We start from the raw sequence: 8775 nt of genomic DNA, 5'->3' as shown, positions 1-8775 counted from the left end.
CTTCTCCACCCCTCCTTTTTTTTTTTTTTAAAAATTAAAAATTTTTTTTTTTTTGTATTTTTCTGAAGCTGGAAACGGGGAGAGACAGTCAGACAGACTCCCGCATGCGCCCGACTGGGATCCACCCGGCACGCCCACCAGGGGTGAAGCTCTGCCCACCAGGGGGCGATGCTCTGCCCCTCCAGGGCGTTGCCCTGCCGTGACCAGAGCCACTCTAGCGCCTGGGGCAGAGGCCAAGGAGCCATCCCCAGCGCCCGGGCCATCCTCGCTCCAATGGAGCCCCGGCTGCGGGAGGGGAAGAGAGAGACAGAGAGGAAGGGGTGGGGGTGGAGAAGCAAATGGGCGCCTCTCCTATGCGCCCTGGCCGGGAATCGAACCCGGGTCCGCAGCATGCCAGGCCGACGCTCCACCGCTGAGCCAACTGGCCAGGGCCCACCCCTCCCTTTTTTTTCTCTCTTTCTTCTCCTCCTGTAGCCATGGTTTGAATGGTTCAAGCAAGTTGGCCCCAGGCACTAAGGATGGGTCCATGGTCTTGCCTCAGGTGCTAAAATAGCTCTGTTGTAGAGCAACAGAACAGCTGCCGCAGATCGGCAGAGCATTGCCCTGTAGGGGGCTTGAGCTGGGCTGGACTTAAGTCTGTCTCTCTGCCTCCCTGCTTCTCACTTAATAAAAAAAAATATTGAGAAATCTTTTTGAGAGCAAATTCCTAAACTAGGTGATTGTGAGAATACCATATGTTCATACTGGTTTGTTTGTTTGTTTGGAGGGAGAGAAGGAGAAAAAAACCATCAGCATAAGGAAAGAAGGTGATTTTCCATTCAATACATTACTATTCAAAAACAAATAGGAGTCTCAGGCCAGGGACCATGAATTACATTCATCTTTGAGTGACTCACACAGTTTAAATAAATGTATAGTGAATTTAAAAAATGCATGAAGGCCCTGGCCAGTTTGCTCAGTGGTAGAGCGTCGGCCTGGCGTGCAGAAGTCCTGGGTTCTATTCCCGGCCAGGGCACACAGGAGAAGCGCCCATCTGCTTCTCCACCCCTCCCCCTCTCCTTCCTCTCTGTCTCTCTCTTCCCCTCCCGCAGCGTGGCTCCATTGGAGCAAAGATGGCCCGGGCGCTGGGGATGGCTCCTTGGCCGCTGCCCCAGGCGCTAGAGTGGCTCTGGTCACGACAGAGCGACGCCCCGGAGGGGCAGAGCATCGCCCCCTGGTGGGCGTGCCGGGTGGATCCCGGTCGGGCGCATGCAGGAGTCTGACTGTCTATCCCCGTTTCCAGCTTCAGAAAAATACAAAAAAAAAAAAAAGAATGAAAAAGAAATAAGAAAATGATTAATGAAAGTACATGCATTTATTTCCTCAGTAGGGTTTGTCAGAATTGACACTGATTCAAATAGTTAAAATTAAATTATTATGGAAAAGATGGTGTGGAGTGCTGGCTGATCATTTTCCCTAGGCATCTATAATTTTTCATTAATTCCTCTATCTTTTAAAACATAATATAAAATCATTCAGATTTATGAGATGATTTCTGTATCTACTGTATTATCACATAGTTCATTCTCTTATTTATTTTTGAGTATATTTATGACATCAGAAGCACTAATGACTGGGAATGTAAAGTGGCTGACTGTAATCTCAGTTATGTAAGTGGATTATTTCCATTGAGAGCTAACTGTTCTTTCCTTCTCTCCTCCCAGTTTTGTGACTGAAATTGAGGCATTGTGTAACACTGTAACTCCTGAGACTGAGTTTCTTGGAAATTTAGTGCAAATAATAATCAAATGGTAACGAGCAAATTCTTGTTGAACAAGAAATCCAGCTTATGTTGATAAGAAGCCAAGAAAGGCAATCTGAAAGAGCAACATAACACAGATATTGTATTATTAAAAACTTGATTAAATGCTTACCCACAAGGAGATGTGCAGAGTATAGAATTATAAATCAGAATTGTCATCCTCAGAAAGGACATAATCTGATTTGGGCCATATGAGTAATACACAGAAATGAAACAGTATAAAACAGAATGTAGCATTGATATCATATGAAATAGTTTTTCATACTTGAATAGTTCTGTGGAGGGCTGGAAGTGTGAAGGAAGTTTAAATAAAAAAGTAAGGGTAATCTAAGAGGTCTATAGTCCAATAGAAATCATGAATTGATGTTTGGTAAGCTGAAGATAACAAAAATTGTCACACTGAGGGTTTGGTCAGTGCCTTGAGGGCTATCTGAGATGCATATATAATGTTAATAGTAGCTACCATTTATTGAGTACTTTGCCCTTGTTCATAAACTGCTTGGAGACACTCAGCAATGGGACAATTCAAAATATTGATATATGTATTAAGAAAATATGACTTTATTCTGGGTAAAATATCTTTCAAGTTTTTGCTTTCTTAAAAAAAGGTAAAGAGACCTAATCCAATTGTCATTTTTAATGTTAGGTCAGTATATGATTTTTATAGTAACTATAAAGGAATTCTAAGAACAAAATGACATTAGTATTATAAAAATGTCTCCATTTCTACATATTTAGTCATATGAAAAAAGGGTTCTTAAGGCTTATACATATAAAATTTAAAATAAAAATATAATTGAAAATAAACCTTGAATCATTCTAGCAATAACTGACCTTTAATTCATATATATGTAAATTAAAATTTAAAAGACCCATCCATTCATTAAAAACTGTTTTCCAATAAAGTTGTATTTTTACTTTTACTATCTATTAACATTTGTAATATCTTTTATTAATTTTGTAATTATATTTTAATTAAAATAACAATTTTAACTCTTGGACTCTTACTCTCTCCAGAAATTAAGAATATCTTAATTTTAAGTATATGTGAAAAGTGATCAATAAAATCCCCATATAAATCTCTTTTAAGTCCTTTGCTGATTTCTGAGCATGGGACAAGAGTTCAAACAACACAGAGGAGAGATGAGAGCTGGGAGGCATGAAGAACAGTGCTAAACAGACCCCCAGAAGATCTAGGTATTGAAAATAACAGAGAAAGATTTAAAAATAACGATGAAAAACATGTTTAAAACTCTGCAGAGAGAGATGGGTGTATGTGGATAGAGTAAAGAGTATCAGGGGCATAAGATAACTGTAATAAAGGACTAAAAATTTTTGTTTTGTTTTGTTTTTTGTTTTTCATTTTTCTGAAGCTGGAAATGGGGAGGCAGTCAGACAGACTCCCGCATGCGCCCGACCGGGATCCACCCGGCATGCCCATCAGGAGGTGATGCTTTGCCCATCCGGGGCGTCGCTCCGTTGCATCCAGAGCCATTCTAGTGCCTGAGGCAGAGGCCACAGAGCCATCCCCAGCACCCGGGCCATCCCTGCTCCAATGGAGCCTCGCTGCGGGAGGGAAAGAGAGAGACAGAGAGGAAGGAGAGGGGGAGGGGTGGAGAAGCAAATGGGCGCCTCTCCTGTGTGCCCTGGCCGGGAATCGAACCCGGGACTCCTGCACGCCAGGCCGACACTCTACCGTTGAGCCAACCGGCCAGGGCCTAAAAATTTTTATATAGGAAAAGTACAGTCTCTTAGATTAAAAAATTGATTAGAGGGGATTAAGAAAAAATTTTATATAAAGAACAAAAGATAAATAAACTTGAAAATGGAAAACCAGGAAGGTTTTTCAAGATGTTAAATCATGATAATATACAGAAATTAAAACTATATATGATGTAGACATCTGCTGAACACTTTATTCAACAATAGCAGAATTATTCATTGTTCTTCATTCTTCTCAGGTGCACATGGAATACTCTACAGGACAGACCATGTGCTAGCTAGACCATGACATAAGTGTTAGTAAATTGAAAAGAATCTAAATTATACAAAGTATATTTTCTGATCACAATGGGATAAAATTGGAAATCAATAACATGTAAATTAAAGGGACCCAGATAACCAAAGCAATGTTAAAAGAAAGAATAAAGTTAGAAGATTCTCTTTTCCTGATTTCAAACTTAGTACAAAACCGTAGCAATCAAGATAGCGTGATACAGGCAAAGAAGTAGAAGTGTAGGAATAGAATCAAGAGTCCATAAATACATCTTTGCACTCATGATCAAGTGACTTTGGACAATGTTGGGAAAAGAATAGTCTTTTCAACAAATGGTACTGGGACGCAGGATATCCATGGGCAAAAGAATAAATGTAGACCTCTATGCCACAGTATACATAAAAATGAACTCAAAATGAATTGCAGATGTAAATGCAAGAGTTAGAACTAGAAGAATACAAGGGTAAATCATTGTGACCTTGGAGCAGGCCATATCAAATTCTTAGATACGATACCAAAAGCACACACTATAAAAAGTATATATAAATTAGTCTTCATCAAAATATAAAAACTTTTGTGCTTCAAAGGATACCATCAAGAATGTAAAGAGACAATTCACAGAACTGGAAAAAATTTTTCACATCATACATCTGATAAGGAATTTGTATCTGGAATACCTAAAAAAATTTTACAACTCAATAATAAAAGACAAATAATCCAACTAAAAAATAAACAATAGATCTGAACATACATTTCTTTAAAGAAAATATACAAATGGCCAGGACACACATGCACATACATTGCTTAATATCATTAACTATTAGGTAAATGTAAATGAAAACCACAATGAGATACCACCAACTAGGCTGTCTATAATCCAAAAATACAGATAATGAAAAGTGTTGGTGGGGATTTGGAGAAGTTGGCACCCTCATACACTGCTGGTAGAAATGTAAAAATGGTGCAGCCACTTTGGAAAATAGTCTGACAGTTCTTCAAATAATTACAGTGCATCCGTAAAGTCATGGTGCACTTTTGACCGGTCACAGGAAAGCAACAAAAGATGATAGAAATGTGAAATCTGCACCAAATAAAAGGAAAACCCTCCCAGTTTCTGCAGGATGATGTGGCAGCATGTGCGCATGCACAGATGATGATGTAACACCATGTATACGGTGAAACAGCCCATGGCCATGCCAGTTGAGATGTGGACGGTACAGAGGAAAGTTCAATGTGTTCTATGGCTCGCTAAATTTGAATCCATGACCAAAGTGCAATGTGAATATCAGCGCGTTTATAACGAAGCGCCACTACATAGGAATAACATTACTTGGTGGGATAAGCAGTTGAAGGAAACTGGCAGTTTGGTGGAGAAACCCCGTTCTGGTAGGCCATCAGTCAGTGACGAGTCTGTAGAGGCTATACGGATAGCTACCTAAGGAGCCCTAAAAATCTGTGCGTGAACCCACATCGAACTGCACTGAATAGGTATGAAACTGGGAGAGTTTTCCTTTTATTTGGTGCAGATTTCACATTTCTATCATCTTTTGTTGCTTTCCTGTGACCGGTCAAAAGTGCACCATGACTTTACAGACACACTGTATAGGGCTTCATAAAGGCCCAAGGGGAAGAATAAGAAACGAAGGGCTACCACTGAACTCTGCAATTCTACTCCTAGCTGAAAGCACATGTTCCCACAAAACCTCAGTGGTGGAGCGTTGGCCTGGCGTGCGGGGGACCCGGGTTCGATTCCCGGCCAGGGCACACAGGAGAAGCACCCATTTGCTTCTCCGCCCCCACCCCCTCCTTCCTCTCTGTCTCTCTCTTCCCCTCCCGCAGCCGGGGCTCCACTGGAGCAAAGATGGCCCGGGCGCTGGGGATGGTTCCTTGGCCTCTGCCCCAGGCGCTGGAGTGGTTCTGGTCGCGGCAGAGCGACGCCCCGGAGGGGCAGAGCATCGCCCCCTGGTGGGCAGAGCGTTGCCCCTGGTGGGCGTGCCGGGTGGATCCCGGTTGGGCGCATGCGGGAGTCTGTCTGTCTCTCCCTGTTTCCAGCTTCGGAAATAAAAAAAAGAAAAAGAAAAAAAAAAAACCTTATACTTCTAAATGTTTATAACAGCATTGTTCAAAATAGCCAAAAGAGTGGGAACAACCCAAATGTCCATCAACCGAAAAATGGATAAATAAAATTTGTCATATCTATACAGTGGAATATTATTCAACACGATCATAAAAGATCACATAGGATATAATTCCATTCATATTCAATATTGAGAATAAAATATATGGAAACAGGAAGTAAATTAGTATTTACCTAGGACTGGGGAGCTTGGGAAAAACTGGGATTGACTGACTAGGTTTAGGATTATTTTTTAAGGTGATGAAAATGTCTGAACGTTGCTTGTGGTGATGGTTGTGAAACTCGGTGAATATGCTAAAAGCTATTGAATTTATACTTTAAATGAATGAATTGTATGACATGTGAATTCTATCTCAATAAAGCTGTTTTTTTAAAAGATAGTTGCAGAGGTGGGTTGGGGTTGGTTGCATGTAGCAGAATATCTCCAAAATAGGTTGAAAGAGGCAATGAGACCAAGTCATGAGGAGGTGCGCAAGGCTACAATATTAGTAGATATGGCTGATGCAGAAGAAGCAACAAGAGTTTATGTGTGAAGTGCCTGCAAAGTTAATTTTTTAATACATGGGCATTTTAATAGGGAAGGAGAGAGTAATAACCGGGATGGTCACTTCCATCATGGGGAATCTATTTTGGTTTTAATGAGTATGGCCTATCAAGAATCTCTACTTTCTCAAGGTAGACACCAAGGTTTCTCAACCTCAGCAATATTGACGCTGGGGGCTGGAGAATTCTTTGTTATGCAAGGTTGTAGTAAGATGTTTAACAGCATCTCTGACTTCTACATACTAGATGACAATAACAACTTCTACTTCCTCCCATTTGTGACAACCCAAAATGTCTCCAGACATTTGCCTGAAGGTCAAATTCACTCCTGGTTGAGACCCACTGATTTATATGTAGGTTTTTATAGGGTAGGAATAATAATTATTTACTGGTAAATAGTTGACAGCCAACTCTCTTGGGGAAAAGGTCTTAACTTGTACTCTTAGCCAATTTCCATGGTGTAAATACTCCCTTAGTGGCTTCTTTCAAGTTATAAATGCCATTAACCAGCTTGCAAAACTGCTAAAGATTTAACAATCAGCTTTTAGCAAGTTGATATATGCTAGTTTCAGCACATTGCAGAACGAGATTTACAGTGCTTGAGAGTGAACACAGCATTTCATCTCAGGTATCTAAGACTGCTGAGGTCAAAGTGATCCCTGAGGCCAGAGCCGAGCAACCAGGAACAGGCCCAGAGCTCCAACATTCATTGTGGACCTTGCCACATATTCTCAATCTTCTCTATCAAGTTCTAAGGAGATTTGCTTTCCTTGGAACTCCCCAGTGTAGCTGCTAGAGCTGAAGTCTGAGATGAGAACGTGTTTCTCATTCAGGCAGGACTGAGCCCAGAAGGCTGCCTATTTTCTCCTGGCCAGTCAAGCAGACAAATTGGGTTCAAGGCCTCTAGAATAGCTTTTATAATGTAGACTCAAGGTCCTGGCAGATTTGTGCTCCTCTTACATTGCTATTAGGTAATAAGTCAACTGGGTTGAACTTCTGTATCTTAAAATGGTCCAAAGAGTGAATCTAGGGTAGGATACATGCCGTAGGGTTAAGATGGCTGTGTAGAGTTTTGGACAAGGGTCAATCAAATCCCTGTTTAGTGAGAGGAAATATAATGATTGACATATGAAGGCAGAAAATAAAGGTTTTAGAAAGAATTCCAAAAATCAATTTGTGTGCTGATTTTCCCAAGGGTTCTTTGAGAATCAGCCCAGGTCCGAGTAAATTCTTAGTTCTGAGTATGAGTATTAGGCCTTAAGCTTTACAGCTGTGAAGTGTGCTAGTGGGTGACATGTTGTGTTATCATTAGACTTTAAATATCTTGAATGGAAGGTATTGGAATATAGAGATAAGTTTTTGATAAAATAGTACTATAACGTTAGCAGTAATGACAAAAAATAGTAATTAGTTACACTAAAATATCAAGTAGGAGAAAAAAATCACCTATAGAATAATATCAATTGCTATAACATATCAAAGTCAAATTATAAAAATAGAAGCACTACCTATAATCACAGATATTTAGGACAATGCAACTCAGATCTGGAGTCTTCTGATTTGGTTCTGACTTCTGGCATTTACACTTACTTTCATTGTGAATAGCAGCACCAGTGTCATGCTCATTTATACAGAAACTTCTTTAAGACTTCAAAGCTTTCAATTTATCTTTTTAATTCTGATTTGACAAGAAAAGCAGAAAATAAGATTTGAGATAAATACCTTGCCAATTTTCTCCTTTCCTTTCCTTTCCTTTCCTTTCCTTTCCTTTCCTTTCCTTTCCTTCTTTCCTTCCATTCTTTCCTTCCTTCCATTTCTTCCTTCCTTCCTTTTCTTGTCTTCTTTCCCTCCTTCCTATCATTTGTTCACATAGATATTTGAGTATCTACTCTGATACCAAGCTCTAGGCTTGGTGCTAAAGATATCGAGGCTATAAATGGCTTCACCCCCAACTTTGTGAGTATAATAATCAAGAAATGAACACTAATTTGCAATGGTAGGAGGTGGTGACAAACTGTTAGAAGGAAATCTGGTAAACTATAAAGAAGAAGATACTTAACAGCCTGGCAGTTCTTTAAAGATTTAAACATAGTTACCATATGACACAGCAAGTCTATTCCTCCATGCATACCCAAGAGAATTAAAAGTATTTTGTCCACATAAAAACCTTGTACACAAGTGTTCATAGAAGCATTCATTATTCACAGTAGCCCAAAAGTGAGAACAACCCAGATATACATCAACTGATAAATGGATAAATAAAATGTGTTATACCCATGCAATGAAATATTATTTGGC

Source organism: Saccopteryx bilineata, chromosome 1, assembly GCF_036850765.1.
Source record: "Saccopteryx bilineata isolate mSacBil1 chromosome 1, mSacBil1_pri_phased_curated, whole genome shotgun sequence".
Classification (NCBI taxonomy): Eukaryota; Metazoa; Chordata; class Mammalia; order Chiroptera; family Emballonuridae; genus Saccopteryx; species Saccopteryx bilineata.
The sequence above is the reverse complement of the archived record's forward strand: the minus strand, read 5'-3'. Positions refer to the sequence as shown.